At 39.6% G+C, this 23,849-nt stretch overlaps 1 long non-coding RNA gene across 3 annotated transcripts in view; it reads right to left on the reverse strand.

The window, feature by feature from the left end:
• LOC103279107 (uncharacterized) overlaps nucleotides 1-23,849 on the reverse strand; it is a 46,021-nt gene that overhangs the window by 18,383 nt on the left and 3,789 nt on the right. For all 3 annotated transcript variants that reach the window (XR_010007105.1, XR_010007103.1, XR_001730405.2), the window contains exons 3-4: nucleotides 10,694-10,892; nucleotides 8,394-8,539 (exon numbers count right to left, since the gene is read on the reverse strand). This is a non-coding gene — a long non-coding RNA (uncharacterized LOC103279107). The remainder of the gene's footprint in view (nucleotides 1-8,393; nucleotides 8,540-10,693; nucleotides 10,893-23,849) is intronic.

Raw genomic sequence — 23,849 nt, forward strand, 5'->3', positions numbered from 1 at the left:
TCAGAAATGTCACAATTGATTTGTCTTCTGCAAGCACTGACTTTATTTCAATCTTCTAAAAAAGATTTTATGAGCCCCAGATAACTTATCTTGGCACATTCATCTCCCCGGGGCAGCTTCTGTTTGTAAGGCCAGTATGAGGCAAAACCAACCATCCGATGCAGTTGTCTTTTGGGACAGCTTGTTTATCTGTTAGTGGTTGTACATCCAGGCCTATATCATCCATATATACATTTCAAGTTGCACAATAACCTGTAAAAATCATCAAATGGGACAAGCCCATGGATGTTATCTGGTTTTTATTGAATGAGGTTCCTGGCAAACAAGGCAGAATGTAAACTGCACAAAATGAGGTATTCACTGTATTAGAATTAATGTAATGTATTCCTGAATGCCACTGGGTTGGACTGGATGTTTCCAATTCTGTGAGTCCAATAATTTATTAAGTCATTGAAAATAGAAATCAGCAAGAAACAGAAGATTGGGTCCAACCTTACTTGTATGTAGAATAAACTAATTCAAATAAATGGGACTTCAGTGTAAGTTCAACTCAGTCAAGGGTCTCTCTTGTCATGAGTAGTCTGTTTCTGAGTGATCTTATGTGAATGTTTTCTACAGGTATTACTGAACTGAGATGTAATTCAGACATAGCAACCATACCATGTAAATAGGCTAGAAGTCCTACCACCTTATTACACAAGGGGCTTTTGGCCCCTTGCTCCTCTTTGGGGATGGGGCCTGTCAAGTGCTATCACACAATGCTGGCTTGACCCCGCCCCATTGATTCCTGAAGTGACAAGGAAGCATTGCAAGACACTTCCTTGCCAACAACACCAGGTAAGGCTTTTTTTTTTGCCCTTTCCCCCTTCTGATGAGGAAGAGAGCAATGCGGCAGCACGTGTTACTGCCCTTTCCTCCATCTGATGGTGGCCGAGCCATGGTGCCAATGTGCCTTGTCCTGTTCTCCCCATGTGATGGGAAAAGGAGGAAAGGTTTGTGAGGTGCTGCAAGGCACCTTCCATTTTGCCCAGGGGGGGGGGGGGGGGGGTCAGCTGTATGATGAGGTCCCTAGCCCATTAAACGGAGGGGGTCATCTCCGTAGCAGCCAAATAACTCACTGGGGTCATTCACCATAACACTGCAGAAGGCAGTTTAACACAGCCTTGTTCTGTGTTAAAAGAAGTGTGTCAGGGCTCATCCATGTTTTGGGCAAGTAAACAGTTGTGCTGCTTGCTATTCATAAAGTTGCTGTGGCTATTTACACCACCATCTCACTTTCCCTGTGCTTGAGCATCCCAGGAACAGGGGATGGCACCTATCTTGCTCGTGTTGTTCTGGGTTTTGCAGGGTCCACTGGACATGAAAATGTTGCTAGTCGATGCCTGGAGTGATGCTAGCTGGAGCAACAAGGTGATTGGAGAAAGAAGGGGCAAAAGAAAGGATGGATTCCTTTCCTCTTTCTCATGGATTTGTTGCTTTGGCTATCATCATTACAAGCACTGAGTGGCGTCCAGCATCATTTTCATGCCCAGTGGTTAGCACAAACCCCCAAATGACAGGGTAATGTAAGAGTAGTAGCCCAGTAGTGCCGAAGAAGCTCTGATGCCACTGGTTCAGGTGAACACCATCTATCTGTTGGACCAACTTGAAAGCATGCAGTGTGGATGGTGTCTAGCCCCTGAGCCGGCTGGGCAGCTGGCTAAGCCAACCATGGTGATGCTGATCCGGAGTACCTCACTCTGGGTCAGCATTGCCAATTGTGGCTCATATAGATGGGCCCTAAGAAGAAATATAGAACACTTAACTCCTTTCATTTCCAATGAGTTTGAGGCACTCTAGAGCCTCCTCATTCAGGATTTTTTCAGAAGAAAATACTTCATAGAGAAACTGTTTCTTTCCCCTCCCACATATAGGGCTCAGCTAGGGCTCAACCAGCATATGCCACCAAAAAAGCCCCATCTGATGAGGTGCTAAGTCTTCTGTGGGGACTCTGTGATCAACTTCCATTGGAGAGAGAGAGAGAGAGAGAGCCATTTCACAACATCATTATATCAGGATAGCCAGTTGCTGATCAACTGACTCGTTGAAAGTGCTCATGGAAACCAATTCTGACATAATAGGTTTTTAATTTGAATTGAAAATGTGTGACAGTGAATAAGAAGAATTGCCTTGTGTGTGACATGAAAAGTGAAGCATTATTGATCAAGAGTCAGAGGGGGTTACTTGAAAAAAAGGACTGAAAGGAAGATGGTAATGTGGACCCAAATGACCCATTACGTCTTTTTTCTATTATGTCTCAGGATCACTCTTTAAAATCCTAGTTGCGAAACTAACACTGTCCAAGTATATACCATGCTCAATAACGTTACTGTAGTAAGATCATGAAGTAATTGCCTTTTTGTCAAGTCAAATGTAATTTCAGGGGGACTATATTTTTGCCAAAAAAAATAGTGGTGACTGGTTTATTGTTAAATTTGTGTGTATTTGGTTTAGATTATACAAAAAAACATTTAAGGCAACATGTTGAGAAATGAAATCAGGCAGACACCAAGAGCAACCCCCAAAACAAGAACAATTGTTATCTTCATTTATTCCATGTATTTATCCTACTCAAAGCAGCTTGCAAAATGTATTAAACTGATGAATTAAAAAAAACCAGGCCAGATGTCATTAGTTAAAATGCTAATAGACAATGGCAGAGTACAAAGTTTTACAAGGATGTTAACTCTGAAAGTATGGTAGGAGGAAGCCTGTTCCTTTTCCCCAACATCAAGCGAAGGGTTCTCTGAGACACCCCTGTGGCCTGACAGTGGCCTCCTCGGCTGAAGATAGAACTGCTCCCAGGCATCATCTAGCTGCCATTATAGGATCAGAGCCAAAGTATTGTTCAAGGATGTATTGAAAACCAACTTGAGTAACATTTTCTTGCACAATGAATAATTCCTTGCACAATGCATGAAAATAGCTCTATGCTTATATCCAGAGATATACTACCATAAATCACAAAGAGGATTCCAGTTGGTGTGTTTGCCTCTCTCTCCTGAATTTCTTCAAGGTCGACCACTTATACATTGCCATAAAAAATAATTATGGAAGGTGGTAATATGCATGCAATTTGTATATGCAAATTAATAGAGAGATATGCAACTATAAGAATGCATAAATAGAAAACATAATGTATGCCAAAATAGTGAGGAAGACTGCAGTTGTGTAAGATGTATATCTCAGTCTTCTACAGATGACACTTGCAACCTCATCAGATGGCCGCAGAGGTTGCTCCGCTTTGTAGAGAAGCCTGGGTAATCCAGTGCCCCATGGCCCGCATCACCCAGCTACAACCGAGAGTGATCAGATGGGGGGAAGCGTTGAGCATGTGTGGTGGCTTCCTCCCACGCATTGCAATAGCAACATGGGAGCCCTCCCATGTTGCTCTGCTGGTGGCATGCACCAGCTCTGCCCTCCTTCACTCCACCCTCCTTCTCTCCATGCTAGAAACTTTAATTGTGCTAGCTTTGTCCTTATCAGTTCATGTCAAAGGCAAAACAACAGTAGTGGGGCAGAATCAGGAATCTGATAGCAATTCAATTAAAATATGGATATTCTTGTAATGGATAACAAAGCAATGGAAGATTGCATGTACCACTGGAAGCTGAAAAGACAAGGGCAACTTCCCTTAGGTCCTATAAGATAATGGAACAGGTAGCAGGTAGTTCCAGATCCTATGGGATAATGGAACTGGTAGCATGTCCAGGAGAGAGTCTTAATTTCAGAGGCATCACAGAATACACTGTGCATATTATATATCTTTGCATATGCACATGGATGCCCCCACACAAATATTTTCACACACAAGCCAGATTGACATGTGGATGTTTTCTTTTGCCATGTCCTTCCCAGCACAAGCCAATCTATATACAGACAAGGGGTGCTTGCTTGTGATTAACTTTCCTTGTGCTTTTAGGGAATTTGGCACATGCAAAGGCTGGTCTTGTTTGAACTTCTATCGTTGGTGCTGTGGATTTCTTGGCCTTTTACACTGGCATGAGCCTGGAAGCTTATCTATGCCACTTCCTTTTTGTTGTCTAACAAAGAGTTACTTGGAATGACAGGGAGTAGGAAAAGCCCCAATTCAGGGTTTTCAATTAGCTGTTTTTCCAGCTGCACATGTACCCAGTCAGACACTTTGTGATAACAAAAGAAGTAAGTGGAGAAGAAACCACTTTACTTTATTTGGTGGCTTCTTTACATCCTACAAGAGATATTGCATATGAAAGGGTACCCACAGGGGCATTCGAGCAATAAGTGGGATAAAGGCAACCCCCAGACAATCTGCAATTGGCCACCACTTCTCCAGTGGAACAGCTCTGCTTTCATACATTTCGCTCTGTATCCTGCCCTAAACCCTGTCTTAATGTCCTCATTGCTGGGGAAGAGAAAACTTGCTGGTTCAATTCCCCCCCCCCCCTTTCAGTGTACTCCTATGCCAGCAATAGCTCTTCACGTTAACTCAGAAATAAGCACCATAGAAACATTATCTGAACATCTGCCTACTTCATTTTAAGGAGCAGAGCGCTGATTCATCAACAGAGTTCTGGCAACAGATGTACAGACAGGTTGCCAAAGATAAAAATCATAGCAATTCCCCTTTTCTCAGAATAAAAAGCAGGACTATTATCAGAGGAAAACATGGTAGACATGCCTGGAAAAGCACAGGAGATAATTTTCTTACTTTGAGCTTAAAATCATCTACTTACCAATGTATGTTCTTCTTATGGAGCAAGGGGGTTGATGCCAAATTTTATGAAATCTTCTATTTACAACTGGGTATATCAACAGCACAACATTATAGCAATCTAATACCACTGCACAGTCATGGCTTCTTCCTATGGAATCCTGGAGTGTGTAGTTTGGTGAGTTATTTAGAATTTTCTGCTAAAGAGTACTATTCTATTCCCTTAGAACTCTCTGGAAGAGAACTGACAGTACATCATGAAACTACAAATCCCATGATTTTGTAGGGTAGCGCTTTCAAGACTCCATCCACAAGTCATTTTGGGAAATCTAGTAACTCCTATGGTATGTGTGGTGGAGGCTCCTTCTATGGAGGCTTTTAAGTAGAGGCTAGATGGCCATCTGTTGGGGGTGCTTTGAATGCAATTTTCCTGCTTCTTGGCAAGGGGTTGAACTGGATGGCCCACGTGATTTCTTCCCACTCTATGATTTTAGGATTCTATGCATTTATGGGGAAAGAAAGTGTTGCCGTACTATATAGATCTTTTAATGAAATTTAGTGGAAATTTTAATTTAGTTCCTTTGCTGGATTTAAAAGATGCCACGAAAGCTAGAATTCTAATGTGCAGTTTGTCTCTGAGTAAACTTTCCACTTATCTAATGTTACTATAGATGTTACCACAGTAACACAGAATTCATTCATGGGTGGAAGAAACAGCAACCACACCACTTTACTGGAATGTAAGGCAAAGTGTAAGTCCTGCTGATATCAATTATTTGTATCTGTTTAGGCAACTGAAATTAAACAGAAACTTGAAACACTGAAGTCCTCTTGGTTTGAGTAAGTTTCAGCACATGAAACATTTGCTGAAGCTTCCTTTTGACTTCCATTCTTGATGATTTATCAAATGCACACCTCAACTTTCCATTGGTCTTCTCCAGAAAGCTCTTTTACTATTAGGCCAGTTATACTGTTAGGCTGCCCTAATAACAAGTGCCAGTGGTCACAGAGACCTTCTGATCTGATAGTACCATTGCAATTCAAGAAAAATGCAATCCAACACATTTTATCCACCTGTAGTCAATGGGGAGGGGAGAGAGTGCCATGGCATGGTTAGTCCCTGCTTCTTCATGCCTCTGATTCAAAATAAGGGGCCCAACACTATCTTTTAACAAAAACAATCATATTCTGAAGGCTTAACAAGGTGCTCTACTTTAACATGCAATGGGTTTGCATCATTAAGTTGCATAAAAGTGAGCAATTCCCAAAGGGCAACTTTTGCTATTTCAATGGCAGCAGAAATCATGCATATTGAATTTTTCCCCTATACATTAAGACAGAAGAACCCACTCAAATGACGCTTGTCTCACCATGGAGACAACAGTGATGAGAAACACATAACCTGTTGAATTTGATCTGATGTTAAAACACTCAGAGAACATCCTAGAAACATGGCAAGCATATTTGGCATTGAAGGTTAGGATCACAGGACATTTGCTAAAACCTGGTCCCGAAGCTCCTTTCTCCCATTTTCTTGTGAAAACAGTGGGACAAGTGGCCAGCAACATCACAATATAATTGCCAAAATATATTAACGAAGAAGAACACACAAGCTAGGAAGAGTTGCAGCAGTTTGCTTTTGCCTGAGGACATTATTGCATGAAGGTACCATCCAGTTGCACTTGCATAACCGATGGTCTCGAGAAATTACAGGTATGGTCATATTCATTACTGCAACATTTCTCATGACACCAGGGTTTATGGATGGGTTTTCCCTGTCAATAGCTAGGGAAGGCTCTGTTGCGGAAAGGTATTATGCAACTTCATGTGATATGCCAGTTTGCCACCTCTGTGTGATAAAAATCCTTCATCTACGGGGAAGAACAAGACTCCTACTTCTCCCATCCTCTTCCTCCTGCTGAGTTAACTGAGTACAAATTACTTTTACACTTTGAGCTTAGTTTGCAGCAACTGAAATAAGCTAAGGTGAAAGGAGAAAAGTGGAAAAGGAATCAGCAACATGAAAATCAACTGAAAAAGTGGAATGATGGGATGAATCATGATTGTGTCTGCCAAATTGGAACAGTTGGCATGTATGCATTTGAGTGCAAAGAGAGAAGACAACTGCAAAGGCAAAGGAGCTCATGCGAGCAATAAAATGAGTTCAATTATTATTGGCAGGACACATAAAGACTTCAGGAAAAACAAGATGGTTATGATCCTGTAAAATCTGTCTATATTTGTAGACAAATTCATTATGGAATATCAGCTCTGTCACTATTATTTGGGGTGCATATTTCTGTGAAATTATGGCTCTGGAGATCAATGAGAGGAGTGATTGCTAACATTTGCGTGAAAGAAGTGTGAATGAGTACCAACCCTTCTGGTCTGGAGAAGAGTCAGGATTCCTTGGCATGCGAGCCATCTGTTGCTGTGGCAGGGAGTACTATAGTGAACAGGATGAACTGAAAGGATTGGGGGGGATGCTGCTTCTAAGGAAGGAAACACAGGTTGGAAATGCTTTCAACAGGAAATAAAGAGGAGGGAATCCAAATTAGGAATGGAGTAGGAAGAATGAAGTAAGACACCCCAGATTCTCAGCCATTATCCACCCTGTCATAGATGTCTTGTGTTGTTTTGTTGATGTACGACCCCCCCTTCCCGGTGCAGAGTGTTGGATCCCAGCTGTCCCCATAATTTTTGACCACTTTAAATGCATATCATGGAGTAAAGCAGTAAGAAAAATTGAAAATGCTTTGGAGTATGTCTGAACCCCAAAACACCCCATGGCTTTAGTGTGGACAAAAGAATTAGGTTGGATTCAGCCTGGTCTAATGTCTATATGGGCCACCACTGCCATCCCCTTTAGCCTGTGTTCATCAGTGCAGGGAAAGAGGAACATATTGGGCCCGTATCTTAGTTGTCACTGCTGCCAAATGGCTGTAGAGCTCCATGAGAGCTTCTGACCATCAGCAGCATCCCGTGCTGACATCCCCCTTCCTTCTTACTCATGTAGACACCTTTGCTGATGGCAGCATGGAGCACCTGCAATGGCTAGGAGCTCTCACAGAGCTTTGTGGCTGTCTGACAGTGGCAATGGCAACACAGACGTAAAGTGACAGTCCAGAAGGGCCAATGTGGTCTTAACCCAGCTGGATCATCTGGACTCTGATTCCACACTGCCGCAAGTTCGGAAAAGTGTGTGTGTCACCCTCTGAGACCAGTTCAGATCATTGGCCCTGAATTAACTGGCCAGTATAGATGAGGCCCAAAACATTGACTTAAACCAAGCAGCCTAAAAATCATGTTAAAATAAATATAAAAGCAATTATTACAAATTCGTTTTCAAGAGCCCCTGTGTGCTAGCTAAACCTTTGCTGCCCATCCTCCTTATTCCCAACAGGAATGACATGCATAAGATATTTGCATGCCATCAAGGGAAGGGGGAAGCCGACTGAAGGAGTGGGGAAGCCCCCAAAGACAATCAAGAGAGAAAAATCATTTCTTCATTCTCATTGAAAGTCTACCCTGCCTGAGTAAGGTCAGTGGATGACTGATAGACTGGCATGACAGTCAGGACATGGGCCAGCAGCTAGATTGCATCTCCTGGGAAGTTCATACAATCAGTCCTGCGTCCTTTACACAACCCTAACGAGCTTACCATGAAACTCGCTGAACCCAAACATGCAGCAGTTTCACAATTAGGAGATGAAAATGTCAGATCCATTTCGATGTTGTCACACATTTTATTTCCGATATTCTTAGGCCCTCCTCAGCTCTCGTCTTTGGCTGCCTCGGTACTCGTTTCTGCGGGGCAGAGGAAATAATAATTAACTGACAGGCAAACGTGTCATAAAAGGCCTCTAATCATGATTAATTAATTTGGTGTTGCATAATTTCTTAAGCACATGATGCATTAATTTAGCCTAATTATGGATCTAACTCAAAAGTCCCCAGATGGCAGCTATAATTGAGCATTAATTAATTTGCTTGCTATACTTACGGTTAACAAAATCTCTCTGAAAAGGAGAGCTGTGGTGAAACTTTAAAAAATTGCCCTCTTGTCAACGACAACAAAAGGCGTACTAATAACTGGGAAAGCCAAAGGAAGTGAGGGTATCTTGTAAAAGAGGGAAGATTGCTTTGTTTTCCGTTTAAAGCAATTATAATGAAAAGAAACTTTTTAAATGAAAGTATGGACTTCCTGTGCATATGTAGGTATGTAGATATGTATTTATTTTATGCCACCTCTAAGGTCCAAGTCCCAGATTGAAATGGTTCTTTTCTCTGAACTGGAAAATTATATTTTCCTGTTTCAAAAAATGAGGGTCAATCAGGCAAACAATGCAGAAACAATCATTATCCTATACCAGGGATGTTGTTTGGCTTGGCTTATTCTTTTACCAGGGCAATTCACCTGGCGCTCAGATTTTACAATGTCACACTTTTAATTATGATTCTGTACTTGGATTCTCTTTCAGTTTTATGTAAACATATTTGCAAATATGACACATGGGAAGTGATTGATTGAATGATTGATTATCATATTTAAAATGAAGAACAATTTTAACCAACATAAACTTGACAGTATTTCAGTGGAAGACCCCAGGGGCTATCCAGTCCAATCCCCTTTTGCCATGCAGGGAAAGCACAAACTGCCACTGGCAGATAGCAATCCAGCCTCTGTAGTAATACTACTACTACTACTACTACTACTACTACTACTACTACTGGGGGGCCCTGGTGGCGCAGTGTGATAAAGCGTTGAGCTGCTGAACTTGCAAATTGAAAGGTCACAGGTTCGAATCCAGAGAGCAGAGTGAACACCCACTGTTAGCTCTAGCTTCTGCCAACCTAGCAGTTTGAAAACATGCAAATGTGAGTAGATCTATAGGTACCTTCCGGTGGGAAGATAACGGCGCTCCATGCAGTCATGCCGGCCACATGACCTTGGAGGAGTCTACGGACAATGCCGGCTCTTCGGCATAGAAATGGAGATGAGCACCAACCCCCAGAGTCAGACACGACTGGACTTAATGTCAGAGGAAACCTTTACCTTACTTACTTACTTACTTACTTACTACTACTAATAATAAAAATAGGAGCCTCTCTTATTTTTTATCTTTTTTTCTTTTTCTCTTTCCCCTTTCTTCTATCTTTGCTATACCCACTATTGTTCTCACTCTTTCTATGTACAGAAACATTTAATAAAAACATTTTAAAAAATAGGAGCAACCCCATGGCCATCCAGACCAACTCCCTTCTGCCTTGCAGTAAAAGTACAAAACGCCTCTGGCAGAGGGTAATCCAGCCTCTGTAGAAATGTAGTAGTAGTAGTAGTAGTAAAAGTAATAGTAATAGGAGAAACTCCAGGGGTCATCCAGTTCAACCCCTTTCGGCCATGCAGTAAAAGTGCAATCAACGCACCCCCAACAAATGGCCATCCAGCCTTTGTAATAATAATAAAAGTAATAGGAGCAACTCCAGGGGCCATCCAGTCCAAACACTATCAAATTCATGCAGTCACTCTGCAATGGTAGACAACTTGAAGGCACATACACACACAGTGGAGGTACATTGAACAAGGCCATTCCAAGGCATATTGTTTCCTGAGGCAAAGAAGAAATAGTGCCATCTTTCCATTTCACTTGAGGAAGGCAACTTCAGTGACAGCTGGCTTCTACTTTAATATTAGTTGGGGAAGTGGAATAGTTCAAGGCAGGTCTCCTCAGCCAGGATTTCCTGGCATCTTAGGTTCCAAGAGAGACCATGAGGCATTCCATGAGGTATTGTCACTGAAATATTATCATGCTTTAAGCTGTAAATAAAATAATTTTTATGTATGAGTTACCTGAAACCTAAAAGTTATTACATGAGTTCTTCTAGGATAAAAAATGTTGATAAAGGCTAGTTTAGAGGATGCATGGTAGGTTTCCTAGAACCAAAGCTAGGTCTAGTTACCTTTTTTGGATGCCAATTCTTCCAGTGAAGGGGAACAGCCAAGGGCTCCGACAGTTGCCTCTTCCACATCACCATGCACCTGCCATTGAAAGTGACTGCTGCTTGACAAGGGAGAGGTAACCAATAACAGAGTCAACCTTGAAATGTTTCCTTTCTTTCCAGATGTTCCAGGAATATTCTAAACATGCTGTGTTCTATCCTGTGCAGAAAGAAATAACAGTAAGAACCAGAATAAGATAAACTTTTCTCTAGTTTTCACAACCTGACTCACAGAGAAAAGCTTCACTCCAGTATATCCATCTAAAACTAGAACACTATGCCATTGCTAAAAAAAAAATCCATTGCAAATAGCATGACCCATTTCTGACTAAGCATGCATAGAATTACACTGAACTCAAAGGCCAGTACACATCCTGTAATGGATTTCTGCTAGCGAAACAGTGGAAATGAACAAAAATCAGATAGGTGATCTGATCTCTGTCCCTACTACATCTCCACATGCATTTCCAAAGCCACTTTGGGGGGGGGGGGGGGGTTGAACATTTGTCACTTCTTACGAGTCACTATGCAGAATGGGAGGAAGGAAGTTCTACCAACATGATGGTCTGCCTATGACCTACACATATTATTACATTTTTTAGAAACCACATAAAATACCTTTAATTTGGTACATAGTTATTCAAAACATACTTGATGGTTTAGGAGAAATTAAAGTATAAACTTTTAAGGCAAGCACAAATTATCATCATAATGGAAACATCATAAATTAAACAAGTTTAATCTGGGGAGTCCAATTCTGATGTCAGTTTTGGTGGATTATGTCTCCTTGATGTCGAAAGTGTTGATTAAACATCTCTGATTTTAATACTTGGTTGCTTCCATTACGTTGGCTATTGCTGCTATTACAATGTGAATTGACAGGGAAGAGGGGCTGAAACCATACCCTCTTTGTTATTGCCTTAATGTATATTAAACCAATGAGAAACAAATGGTTTATACTAAGCCAATAAGAGCAAAGTATATTGTTTTAGTGCCATGACAAAATACAGATAGTCTCTGCCATAAGGGTATGTAAGATTTGAGAACCTTTCCCTGCCATCCTTCTTTGATCATTGAAGAATGAAAACCTCTGATCTGTTACCCATCTTTGTGTGTCTTCAATTTGGAACATCAGAGCTTTGGCATGCTCGGACCAGATCTTCCCTTTCTTTGAACAACGAAGTCTTGGATCATTCCTTGCAATTTCAAATTAAACCTGGATGAACCCCTGCTGAACGTTCTGAATGCCTCTATCTGTCAATCATTTCCACCACAGAGAAGAGGTAATGGCCCAAGTGAGACAATGAAAGACAGGGCTAGGATTGTACACTGGATGGTAATGGAGTAGTCAGGGGCCTGGAGAGAAACAGCAGTGATGACTGAGAGTCCATGGTTAGAGCTCAGGGCGATTGAAAAAATCTGTTCTGGAGCAACTGCCATTGCCTTCCTTTGAGGCGAGAGTGTGTGACTTGCCCATAAAAAGGGATTTCCATAAATGAGCAGAGATTTGAACTCTGGTCCCTCAAAGTCATAGGCCACCACTCAAAGCAACATGCCACTGGTATCTACAAAATAACTTGGGACAAAGTCCACTTTGTTGTATTCCAGCCTCTGAGCTGTCAGGTGAGCCTGAGGTTGGGCCTGTTCAGTCTGTGATAGTACCTGCACCTGACCTGTCAGATGAATCTGGGTTGGGGCCTAGGATTCCCATGCAGCCAGAGGTAAATGATTCTGTACAGCCAGAGTTAGATGAGGCTGCTATTCCTGCGGATTCTGGGAGCAGGCATACAATGGTTTCGAGCAGGCAGCTTCAACTGCATTTCTTGGGAGAATCAAGGTCGAGTTATCCCTTGGCAGATGGGCATTCTAGTCTTGATAAGAGTAATGAGGTTGACAGAAAGAAAGCAATATGTTAACAGAGACAAGAAAGGGAGGATTTGAGAAGGAGCAAACGTTTACTCATGAGAAAGGGTTTTGAGCAAACTTCCCATGGAAAGAGGTCTTGATTTTAGCTTTAAGAGGAACTGCTTCTTAGAGTGAGCTCAGAGGTGGTAACTTTGCTCATCGAGAGGTTTGATCCTGCTTCGTGGACTCTTGATTCATGTTTTCTTTGGACTTTCATGCCAAATTCCTGTAAGCCTTGTATCTTGAGTTTTGTTCCAGTTCTTGTTCCTAGATATTTTGGATTATCAAATCATGTTCCTTTAAAGCTTTGCAATTTGAATAAGATCCTATTCTTCGTTCCAGTTCATGATCCAGTTCTTTGTTCCAGTTCATGATCCTGTTCCTTGGACGAATTTTGATTACCTTGATTGAAGTTTATTCTTGTGTTTGGATTTCTATGGACCCTTGCTTCAAAATTCTCAAGTGCCTCGGACCTTGTGGACTAAAACCATGTTTTGACTTTAAAACTTTGATTTGCTAATGCTTACATATTATTTTCAATAAACAGCTTGCATTGCTTATAGCCTGTGGCTCCAGTGTGGTTTTAAGGTGTCTCTGCAGCCTAGGGGTGCAACACACTTACTGGACTGTTTTTAATTTGAGCCACTTACAGGCTCTGATAGGTTGGTGTGGAAGACTCAACAAATCGCAAGTCACATTGCCCTTTTGGTCAGCATTACTTCATTACAGCTAACTAATCCAGCTGTTCTTTCAATCCTGAATGATTAGCATCACTTTGCCTATATCTATCAAACTTCAGCAGGGCATTCTACAGTAAGTGACGAGACCTAATTATACAATTGTTTCATCTGTCGGTTTCTTCAGCTCCCTGTCAATCACCTGCAACTTGCGTTTTCTGCTAAGCACATGCTGCTATATGTTCAGTAATAGAGCTACAATGCTGCTGTGGCCCATACAACATGCAGCCTTGTCTGTTGCTTATCTCTGATTTAGAATATGCATGTACATGATTGGATTATCAACAACCCTGCTCAGGTCTTGCAGACCCAAGCATTATTATCTTTTCTAGTGAGCCATGCTTTCTCAAGATGTATCCAAAGTTTAGTCAGCTTAAGACCTCATCCCATTAGGAACATAAAGCGGAAGGAATCATCTTCTTACCATAGTGTTTTAAGTCTTTTCATTTTTTAAGAAAAATTCATAATCCATTTGCTGTCATCACACATGATATACTCTCTTCATTTTCCAGAAATCTTCTGCTTTCTGAGCGATCACATGGGTAAGTGTATTCCACATTCTTTTTTTTCTAATTATGAAAGGGGAAACCTCACAATGGCAAAAATCCAAAATCTAGGTCTTTTAAAAAAGAAGCTACAGCAAACTGGTAATATATGGTAATACAACCCATAAGTATGACGGAATCTGTTAAGAAGGGCGAAGGCAATTGGTTTAATGTTTATAAAGGTTAGTTGGTGCTAGATCTTTGATATGTTTTAATTATGTGAAAGATTATTTATAACTAATATGTATATGTTTTTACAGTTTTACAATATTGTGTTTTACTGTTATTGTTATTGTTTGAATCTGGCATTGAATTATTGTCATAGTTTGTAAGCCGCCCTGAGTCCCCCTAAATAAATAAATAAAATATCAAAATTGCTCAATTCCTGAAGAATAAATATTTTTTCAAATCACCATAAAACTATCAAGATAGTTTTAACATTCTTTAATGTCACTACAACAATCTAAAATGGGGGAATTTGACAGGTGCCATCCCATATTAAAATAATTTATTTCTGATATTTCTACCCCGCCCTTCTCCCCAAGAAATGGCTAAATCACCTTTAGCCATTTCTGCATGGAGCTCCCAAAACAATTGCTCCCTGACTCCAAAAATCTGTTTTCATTCAGTTTAAACCCATTTTAAGATGGAGTCCCATGGTAGAAGTAGTTTTGCCTAGTATAATGGGCTCTGTCAGACACTGTCTTTAAAATGTTTTTCAAGTGTGTAGAAATGAGGGGTGGGGTGGCTGCGTCTGATGAGGTCCTTCATTTTTAGAGAAAATTCAGGCTTGATTTGCCCCATGATCCATTGATTAATCTTTTTTACCAGTTTATGTTAACCATAGTTCTTTTCTCCAGCATTTCAAATTATTGATTTTCCTCATATCAGTTTTCTTCACTATGTTCACTTTTACAATCATACAAAGAAATTGGAAGCATGATGGCATGGATCATCCTAACTTTACTATTCAATTATCTGCCTTGATACTTCAGATCTTACTTTCTTTAGAACTATATTGTATAAGGTTCTCAAAACATACAGGTCAGCTCTTTGCTGAACTGTAGATTTTCTGATATATTGACATACTTAAGACTATCTCCAGCAATGTGAATAGGAAATTTCAGAATGTTGGAAGGTAAGGAATTTTTTCTGTGATCAGTGCTTACTATGACGACACATGATTGGGGCTCCTTTGAAAAAACCACATGTCCTCTGTTTTAGCCTCAAGGCAAATACATTGCCCCTAGTTCAATATCAACACTTTTGAGACTGACTATATACTATTGCTCAAATGCATACATCACTTTTCAGGAAATAAATTACTGACAAGGCAGGGGGAGGAAATAAATGTAGCTGACTGATGTAATTTGTACAAAACTATATGAAAACCAAAATGTGTTTTGTCTACTGGGATGAAAAGGCTACAACGTAGCTGTTAAAAATTCATGTGTACCTATGTCAGGATTGATCTCAAGTTAATAATAAACATTACAAAAACAGGTCTGTGTTGCAATGTCATGGTAACAAGCCTTGGAGTAATGTGTACACATTTGAATGTCATGCTGAAGGTAAATAAATATAGAAAACTTATTTCCCACTTGTGCAGCTGCTGACAACTTCCTATTAAATTTGGCGCATTTGATTTGAACAGTCTCATTTTTGAAGGAAAAAGAATCAACCTTTTGTACAGGTCTCTCATGTTGTATTGTGCCCCTGTCAGGTCCAGCTTTACTCTAATAAGGTCATTAGAGTAAGGTCCCACATACACTGCCATATAATGCAGTTTGAAACTGCATTATATGGCACTGTAGATGGAGCTTAAGGCAGCTCCTTCAAATGGTAGGTTTGGAAAAGGGCTGACATGAAAGAGTAGCACATTTTTAGCAATTGTATTATATGAGTCTATGCTGCCATATAATCCAGTTTAAAGCAAATAATTTGGATTCAGAAACTGGATTATATGGCAGTGTAGATGGGGCCTTAGAGCCCAGCTGGTCTACATTGTTCGAAACTTCATCAGCTCCATTGGATGGTCACCTTACTGTCCATGTCACTGTTGATACTCTGAGATGGCTGTATAACTCCATGTGAGCTCTTGGCCACCCTAGGCACCCCATGCTGCCATCAGTAGAGGTGTCTACACAACTAGAGAGAAGGAAGAAGCCATGCTGATGAATGCAGAGAAAAGGGGGTGGCTGAAATGCCCTGTATGGACAATGGTTTGGTCAATTGGACCCAATTCCTGTTGTCCACACTGCCCTGATGTTGCAGGGTTGTTCTGGAGTTTCAAGGAAACTCCAGAGCACTCACTCACATTTCTTAATCTGGTTTACCCCATGGAATCTATAAGAGTGCAGGAATGCCATGAGGACAGCTGTGATCCAAATCACAGTGAGTAAGGTTTATATTTGTGTAGATGAGCCCCTGGACTCGTTGTGCTCTTGAATAAATTAACAACTTCAGTGCGCCTTGTATGATGGCAAATTCCAACATATTACCACTTGGGTGGTACTTTCTCTGACAACCCTGCTGGTCTGAGTTTTTACTCAAAGATAGCTGTTGATTTCTGATCAGTTTTAATGTGCTAAAAGTCCTGAACTGCCAGTATGTTGTGCCTTTTAAAAATGTGTAGCTTATTATACTAAAATGAATGGGTTCCAAAGGCAAGAAAACTGATCCTGAAAATGAAATATCCATACCACTTCCTTCTTCTAAAATGATAAGATTTATAGCAGCGGAATAGACCAAATATACTGGAGCTCTCAAGTGGTCCCAATCTACCCCTTTGAATGTTTAATTTTGCTGCATTTTCTCATGCCAGAATACATCTCATGGGGCAGTGCTTCTGATTGCATGAACATCAGGAATACTGAAGTCCTATGCAATAAGATTTCCCTTGCCCATGAATAGGAAGGTTTATGTGTGCCTTGAAAGTTGTTATGCTGCTGGATAGGGAGTGAAAGAGTGCTGTTTTTAAAATGAATACAGACTCTATTCCATGTAGAATTTACATTTGATTTGCATTTGTGGTGAATGAATAACAATGAAACTGTTCTCGCACAGTCTAATCCTATGCTTTTTATGTTAATCCCACTACATTCAAAGAATTGCATCCAGCACCAACATATCTTGGTTCTTGGTGTCTTGTCCTTTCCAACCTAAGGAAACTCTAAGGCAACCCTATCACAGGGTTTTCTTGGCAAGATTTGTTCAGGAGAGCTGTGCCACTGCCTTCCTCTGAGGATGACAGAATGAGATTTGACCAAGGTCATCTAGTGGGTTTCATGGGTGAGTGAAGATTCAAGCCCTGGTTTCCAGAGCTGTAGTCTAGTGATCAAACCATTACAGAATGATGGCTCACCAACATGTCGATTGATTGATCCATCCATCCATCCATCCATTCCACCTTCCTGCCTAATGGGATTCAAAATAGCTTACAATCAAAGGTTTCACAGAAGATCCACAAAAGATCCACAAAAGATCTAAGCCTGCCATTAACATGTGAATGACTCAGAGAAAGGGATGCCTCTCTCTTCTAATAAAAATAAAGGTATACAGTGTTCCCTCACTTATTGCAGGGGTTACGTTCCAAAACAACCTGCAAAAAGTGAAAATCCGCGAAGTAGAGATGCTATATTTGTGTTGTTTACAACCTCACTGGCAAGTAGCATCTCTGTTCCCTCCTCGCCTCTCAAGCTTCAGCCTCCTTTTCTCTCCCTTCAGCTTCTCCTTCCTTCCTTCCTTAGGCTTTTCTGTAGGAAGGAAGTAGAAAGAGGGATTTATAATATTATTTTATAATTTATACTATTATTTTAGTGTTTATTAAAAAAACGCAAAACAGCAAGGGCGCGAAAAGCAAACCACGAAGTAGTGGGGAAACACTGTACTATTAACTCTTTTCAGGATGAAACCATCCTCTTCTCAGAGTAGAGTAGTAAAGGCCTTTGTGGTGCCTCCAACCTATTCACAGATCATATCAAAATTCCTAATTTTGGCCCCAAAACCTGACTTCAGCTTATAAATAACATCAGCCTATTCATGAGTACATATGGTACTTCTTTGGGAGCATAAGTGAATGAAAGCTTTTATGTTCATATCCCTACTGAAAGTTTCTGTAGAAAACCAAGTGGACACTGTGTAATAAGAATGCTGGGTGAGATTAGCCTTTTGCCTGATTTAGCCTGGTTCATTATATATTCTTCATGATGATACGATTTTGCTAGTCACAGCTGCATACAGGTTAAAATGCTGCCATTATTTGCAGAACTGGTAATCAAATAATGATAAAACATAATGGCTGTGAGATACACATTTTAAGATCCTGCTTCATTTTTGAAAATAATTGATAAATGACTGACCTAATTGTAAAAGAAGAAGCATTCTGGGAAAATGTGGGCCTCCAGTGCTACCCGGAAATTCGGCCATAAACATTTGAGCCCTTTCTGCTTTCCTGGCCTTTTGACACACCTTGTTTCCTAAATCTATTAAGTATTCATTTGATATATATTCCCAAAGGCACGGCTCTCTTCTCCAAGCAAAGCTGCCATCAGAAATCCTTTCAGAAATCAAATATAGATGGTGACATTTAACTTATGTAATTAATCATTATTAATTGCCTGGGCATTCATGGGAACAATAATAATTAGCTCATCTGAATGTAAAGCATATTTTCACAGAAATAACAGAAGCTCTCAAGGCAGAAACCCAATCAGACCTGATCAAAAATGAATTTCAATCTCTTGGGTCAAGCTCTGCATTTTTATGAATCTAAATATATATCCATGACTATCTTCATATTAGAAACCCAGCACAACGTGGTTTTAGCATTGAACTATTATTACTCTGGAGTCCAGGGTTAGCCATCAAAATCCACTGGGTGACTTTCGGTAAAGTCACACACTCTCAGCCTCAGAGGTAGGCAGAGACAAACCCCCTCTGAACAAATCTTGCCATGAAAATCCTGTGAGTTTCTTTCCTCCACCTGATACTTGTTCTATAACTATTTTCCCAGGCTATTTTACTTCTCCCACACACATATTCCAAGGTAAATGTAAGAAGCAGAATGAATTAATTTTTTTCAGTGAGATATTGGATTCTTCTCTTGTTCTGTTCTGTGTGAGTCCCTGGAAATGAACAGCTGCAAATGGGATGTATAGATAAGAATGACCACCAAGAAGGAAGAATAAAGCCTGGAGAAAGTATGGAAAAGATAATGAATGTGTGTGTTCCTGCGCATACACATATACGTTTAGAAGAAAAGTATAACTGGTATTTGACTACAATCTTTAGCCTCCAATGTTGGTGCAATCCCATGAATTTCAAATATGTTTTTACCTGTTCAGTACATTTCCCCATTTCTGAACTCATTGGTTGCAACTGTAACTGCAAACAAATTATGAGTTAAAAGTAAATGTTTCTCAGAGATAATAAAGCTATTTGGCTTATCAGTTTCCATTCCTACTCTTGATGATGATGATGACGACAATGACAATGATGACAACAATGATGACAATGACAATTTTATTCTCAAACAACAACAAAAAGAAGTAACGGTGAAAATTTACCTGGCCTAATGAAAAATTATGTATTCCCTTCTAACTGTTGCTCACGCATAGACTTGATAATAATAGTACTGTGCAAATATATTTCTCAGTCATATTTCAAAGGAGTGGTTTGCAAATACTATGTCCCCAGTTTGGGAAGTTTAAATGCAAATAGGTGTAGCCTGGGGTAAACATATTTTCACAGTGTACATATAAAAAAAGTAATAGAATTAGATCTAAATTCAAGACATGAACTAGCCAACTGGAACTTAAAACTAACCAAGCACCAACAACAGAAAAAGCATCATTGCATTTTAAAGATGACACAAACAAAACTAGGTCCCTGTGAAAGACATGACATAGAGTTTGGGGAAATTACCTTTTTGAACTCCAAATTCCAGAATTTCCTGAAACTACCTGGTTGTAGATTCTGGAAATAACCATCCAAATATTTTTCAGGTTCTGTAGCTTGAATCAAATTACTTCTTCTGTTAATATTTTGCCCTGAGTGGCAACTGGCCATGTCATGATTTTACATCTTTTTGTCCTAATCAGTCAGGAATCACTCATTGGCTTTGAAGTGGGAGAATTTGATCATAGAACCATGCTGGAAGACCTAGAGATTTCTAGAGGGAATGTATTAATCAAATCCACAAAAGTAAAACACGCAAATGTAAAGGGCCAACACTTTTCCTTTTAGTTCCCTCGATTAATAAAGAACATATGGATGCAGGTGATTTCAGTTTACATTTTATTAGAGTGTTTAGAACTCCTTTGACAATGGTGGAGAAATCTTTGAATAACGAATGGACTGGCACTGCATTTCAAATGCATGCATGTGGGCACTGGTGGACACCAAAAGAAAAATTCACATGCCTGTGTTAACTTGTACACTTGTATAAGCTCCATTTCTGAATGATGTCATTAAAATTGCACTACTGAGATCTGTAACTGTCAGTAAAAGTTATAAGCAGCAAAGGGGACATAAAACAATGCATTCAGTATAATAAAATGACATTTTGGGGGTGAGGAATGTATTCAACTTGTCATTTCTTTAAAAGAAAGACCAAGGAAGTACAAACCAGTAAGTAGAATTATTCAGTGCAGTGTTTCCAGAACACATATATGGCTGGCTTAGATGTTTCGTTATGTCATTGTTGGTTGGGGATACAGACAGATCATGTTAAAGTGTATTCTAACTAGGTAGAAAGAGGAGTGTAATGCTACTGCTTGACACTACATCATAGCATTCCTGTTAACGTTTTTGAGTGTCAAATTGTAGACCATGGAAATTACAGCAAAGCCCATATGACACCAGAGTTTCACTTTATTATTCCAGGGGAGAATAATAATCTCTCTAGGAATTTGCTTGGTCATCCAGGTGATTATATAGCATACTTTCCTTAGAAGTTACCACAGGGTTACATTGGAGGACTCAGCAATTTCCTAAAGATGACACCTCTGGACACCTTCCAGCTTGCCAATATTCTCCTTGAAATGTGGTACCCAGAAATGGACACAGGATTCCAGATGAAATTTGATGAATATTATTGTATTTCTTCAATTCTAAGACACATTTCCACCCATATATCTATATTCTGTTGTTGATACTGAAATTCGTGTGCATCTTAAAATTGATGACATCTTAGAATTGGAAAAATACAGTATATTACATTTTAAAAAATAGAAGATGAATATGGATTTTAAGTGGATAGTTTCCTTAGTGGCCCATGACCAGAAAAGTAACTTTATGGTGAAATTGTCTTAATACATCTACCATAGTGTGGTCTTAACATCTATGATGCTGGTGTTGTGCTATAAAGATTCCTTGAACACTTCTTACGATGAATCCATTACTGGCCATTATTGGATATAGAAAATGGTGCTGTGTGGGATTTTTGATGTGACATACTATGGCAGTTCATTTGTTCACATCAACATTATGTGCAAATGCTACAGCAGACTGATAAATCCTGACTTGCCACTGGTTGTACTAGAGCTGCGTTGCAGATAAATAGAGTTAAATCTCTGGGGCTGTTAATCTGACACTTTTCATGAAAACTAAATTCACAATATAAAGCAGCAAAAAGGAAAAAAGACCAAGCCTCTTTTTAAGTCTAAGAAATGATCTTGAGTTGTGCAGAGCAATAATAAACTAATAAACCCAGGGAAGTGACTCTATTTTCAGAGCCATTGAAAAGATGCTTTCATAGGAGTGCACTAAAGCAAACTAATTTATTCTAGTAGTGTTTGTAGATGGACAAAGGCATTCTGAAAGGAACTCCATTAAAATGTAGTGGCAAGCTTGCAAAACCTTTGTGTAATGGAAAAACAATAGTGACATACTTTTCACCAATATCAACAGAAGTGTACATATGTATGCGTGTTTCTTTCATTCATTTCTTATAGCACTATATCAAAATAATAACCTTTTTCTCTCTTTGTGTGATAATTGCAATTTTTTGTATCAGTTGCATCCCTAATCAGATGCTACAGTCCCTATTATATGGGGTTCTTCACTCGCTAGGTCAATAAAATTAGAAGAGACAGGCACCACTTTAAGATACTTGGTACAATTTACTTTGGCATAATAGGGCTTTCTGTGGGATAAGAGATAGAAGTCTCATCATGTATTTCCATTTTATTTAGTTAGATGGAACTCCTGCTTTTCATATTACTGATTATAGAGGCTTTAACTCACTAGAAACAGGTCGGTCTACTTTGCACTACATTAACCTGGCTCCCTATTTTTTCCCATGTTTTCCAATTGTTATTTTCCCCTTTTCTGTTCAGCTCTGTGTACACCAATTAGTTCTAAGGGCTTTTTTGTTTTAGTTTTAATTGTGGACAGTAAGTTTCTAAATCTATATCCTCTAGCATCTCCTACAATTCAGGAGGATATGCTGTTCTATGGCAGAGTGACATAGTTTTGTTTTGTTGTCATTCAACAATAATGGCTTCACTGAACTATAAAGCCTGCAATTGAATGAAAGTACAGGTCAAGTTCCCCTTTTGCAAAAGGGTTAGCATCAAAAGTGTTTTGAATTTTGGATTATTTTGGATTTTGGAATACCTGCATCTACACAGGTGTACATAATGAGATCTCTTGGAGATGGGACCCAAGTTTAAACGTGACATTCATTCATGTTGTATATGCATCTTATATACATAGCTTGAAGGTCATGTTATATAATATTTCTGTGCATGAAACAAAGTCTGTGTACACTGAACCATTAGAAAATAAAGGTGTCACTCTCTCAGCCATGCATGTGGCCAATTTCAGCTTTTGGAGTATATTGGAATTCCAGATATGGAATTCTCAACCTGTTTTGGTTACTCATCATAAGAACATAGGAGAATTGTAGTATGCAGCCAAGATATTTGAATGAAGGGCTATGGCAAAGTATTAACATTTAATACAGTACAGTCTCACTTATCCAACACTCGCTTATCCAACATTCTGGATTATCCAACACATTTTTGTAGTCAATGTTTTAAATATATCGTGATATTTTGGTGCTAAATTAGTAAATACAGTAATTACTACATAGCATTATTGCGTATTGAACTACTTTTTCTGTCAAATTTGTTGTATAACATGATGTTTTGGTGCTTAATTTGTAAAATCATAACCTAGTTTGATGTTTTAAAGGCTTTTCCTTAATGCCTCCTTATTATCCAACATATTCGCTTATCCAACATTCTGCCTGCCCGTTTATGTTGGATAAGTGAGACTCTACTGTAGTCCCTTGCAAGAGTTTTAATTAATACTAGAACAAGACCATGGATGGAACTGATGTTGTCAGCTCTTCACTTGAATTCAGATGGAAAATTCATTGTTGACTTCTATCTATGCCATTCATATGTTTTTGACCAAGTGCATCCTCCTATATAGGCCATCATATAACTTGTAGCATTTCCAATTGGCTTTGTCTAGCTCACTCCTCATTGGCTGCAAACTGCTATATGAAGTGAAAAAAGCATGTTTTCTGCTTGGGACTTTATTGAATGGGAGAGACAAAATGACACTGAACTATAAGCATCCTGTTGCCAGTCTGCCTCTTTCCTACAATTCACCTGTCCCCCACAACTGATGGGCAAAACGTCACCAATAGCTGCTAATCTCACCATGTTCCTATCACCCACCTTCTGCAGTGGGTCTGTTCCACTTCTGTGCTGGCATGCTAGCACTGAATATCAGGGACATGATTTTCCTCTCTTCCCATGCTTTAAAAACTTTATAGTAATATTTTTAAAAATTTAACCATAGTTGGAATTGCAGAATTGCTTTTTAAAAAACAACTGAACAGTGGAAGTGCAATGGTGTTGGGTTATGTGGGTATATGGAAGTATATCTGCAGGACATAGATCAGCAAATTGGCAC

This window comes from Anolis carolinensis, chromosome 6, assembly GCF_035594765.1.
Source record: "Anolis carolinensis isolate JA03-04 chromosome 6, rAnoCar3.1.pri, whole genome shotgun sequence".
NCBI classification, from domain to species: Eukaryota; Metazoa; Chordata; class Lepidosauria; order Squamata; family Dactyloidae; genus Anolis; species Anolis carolinensis.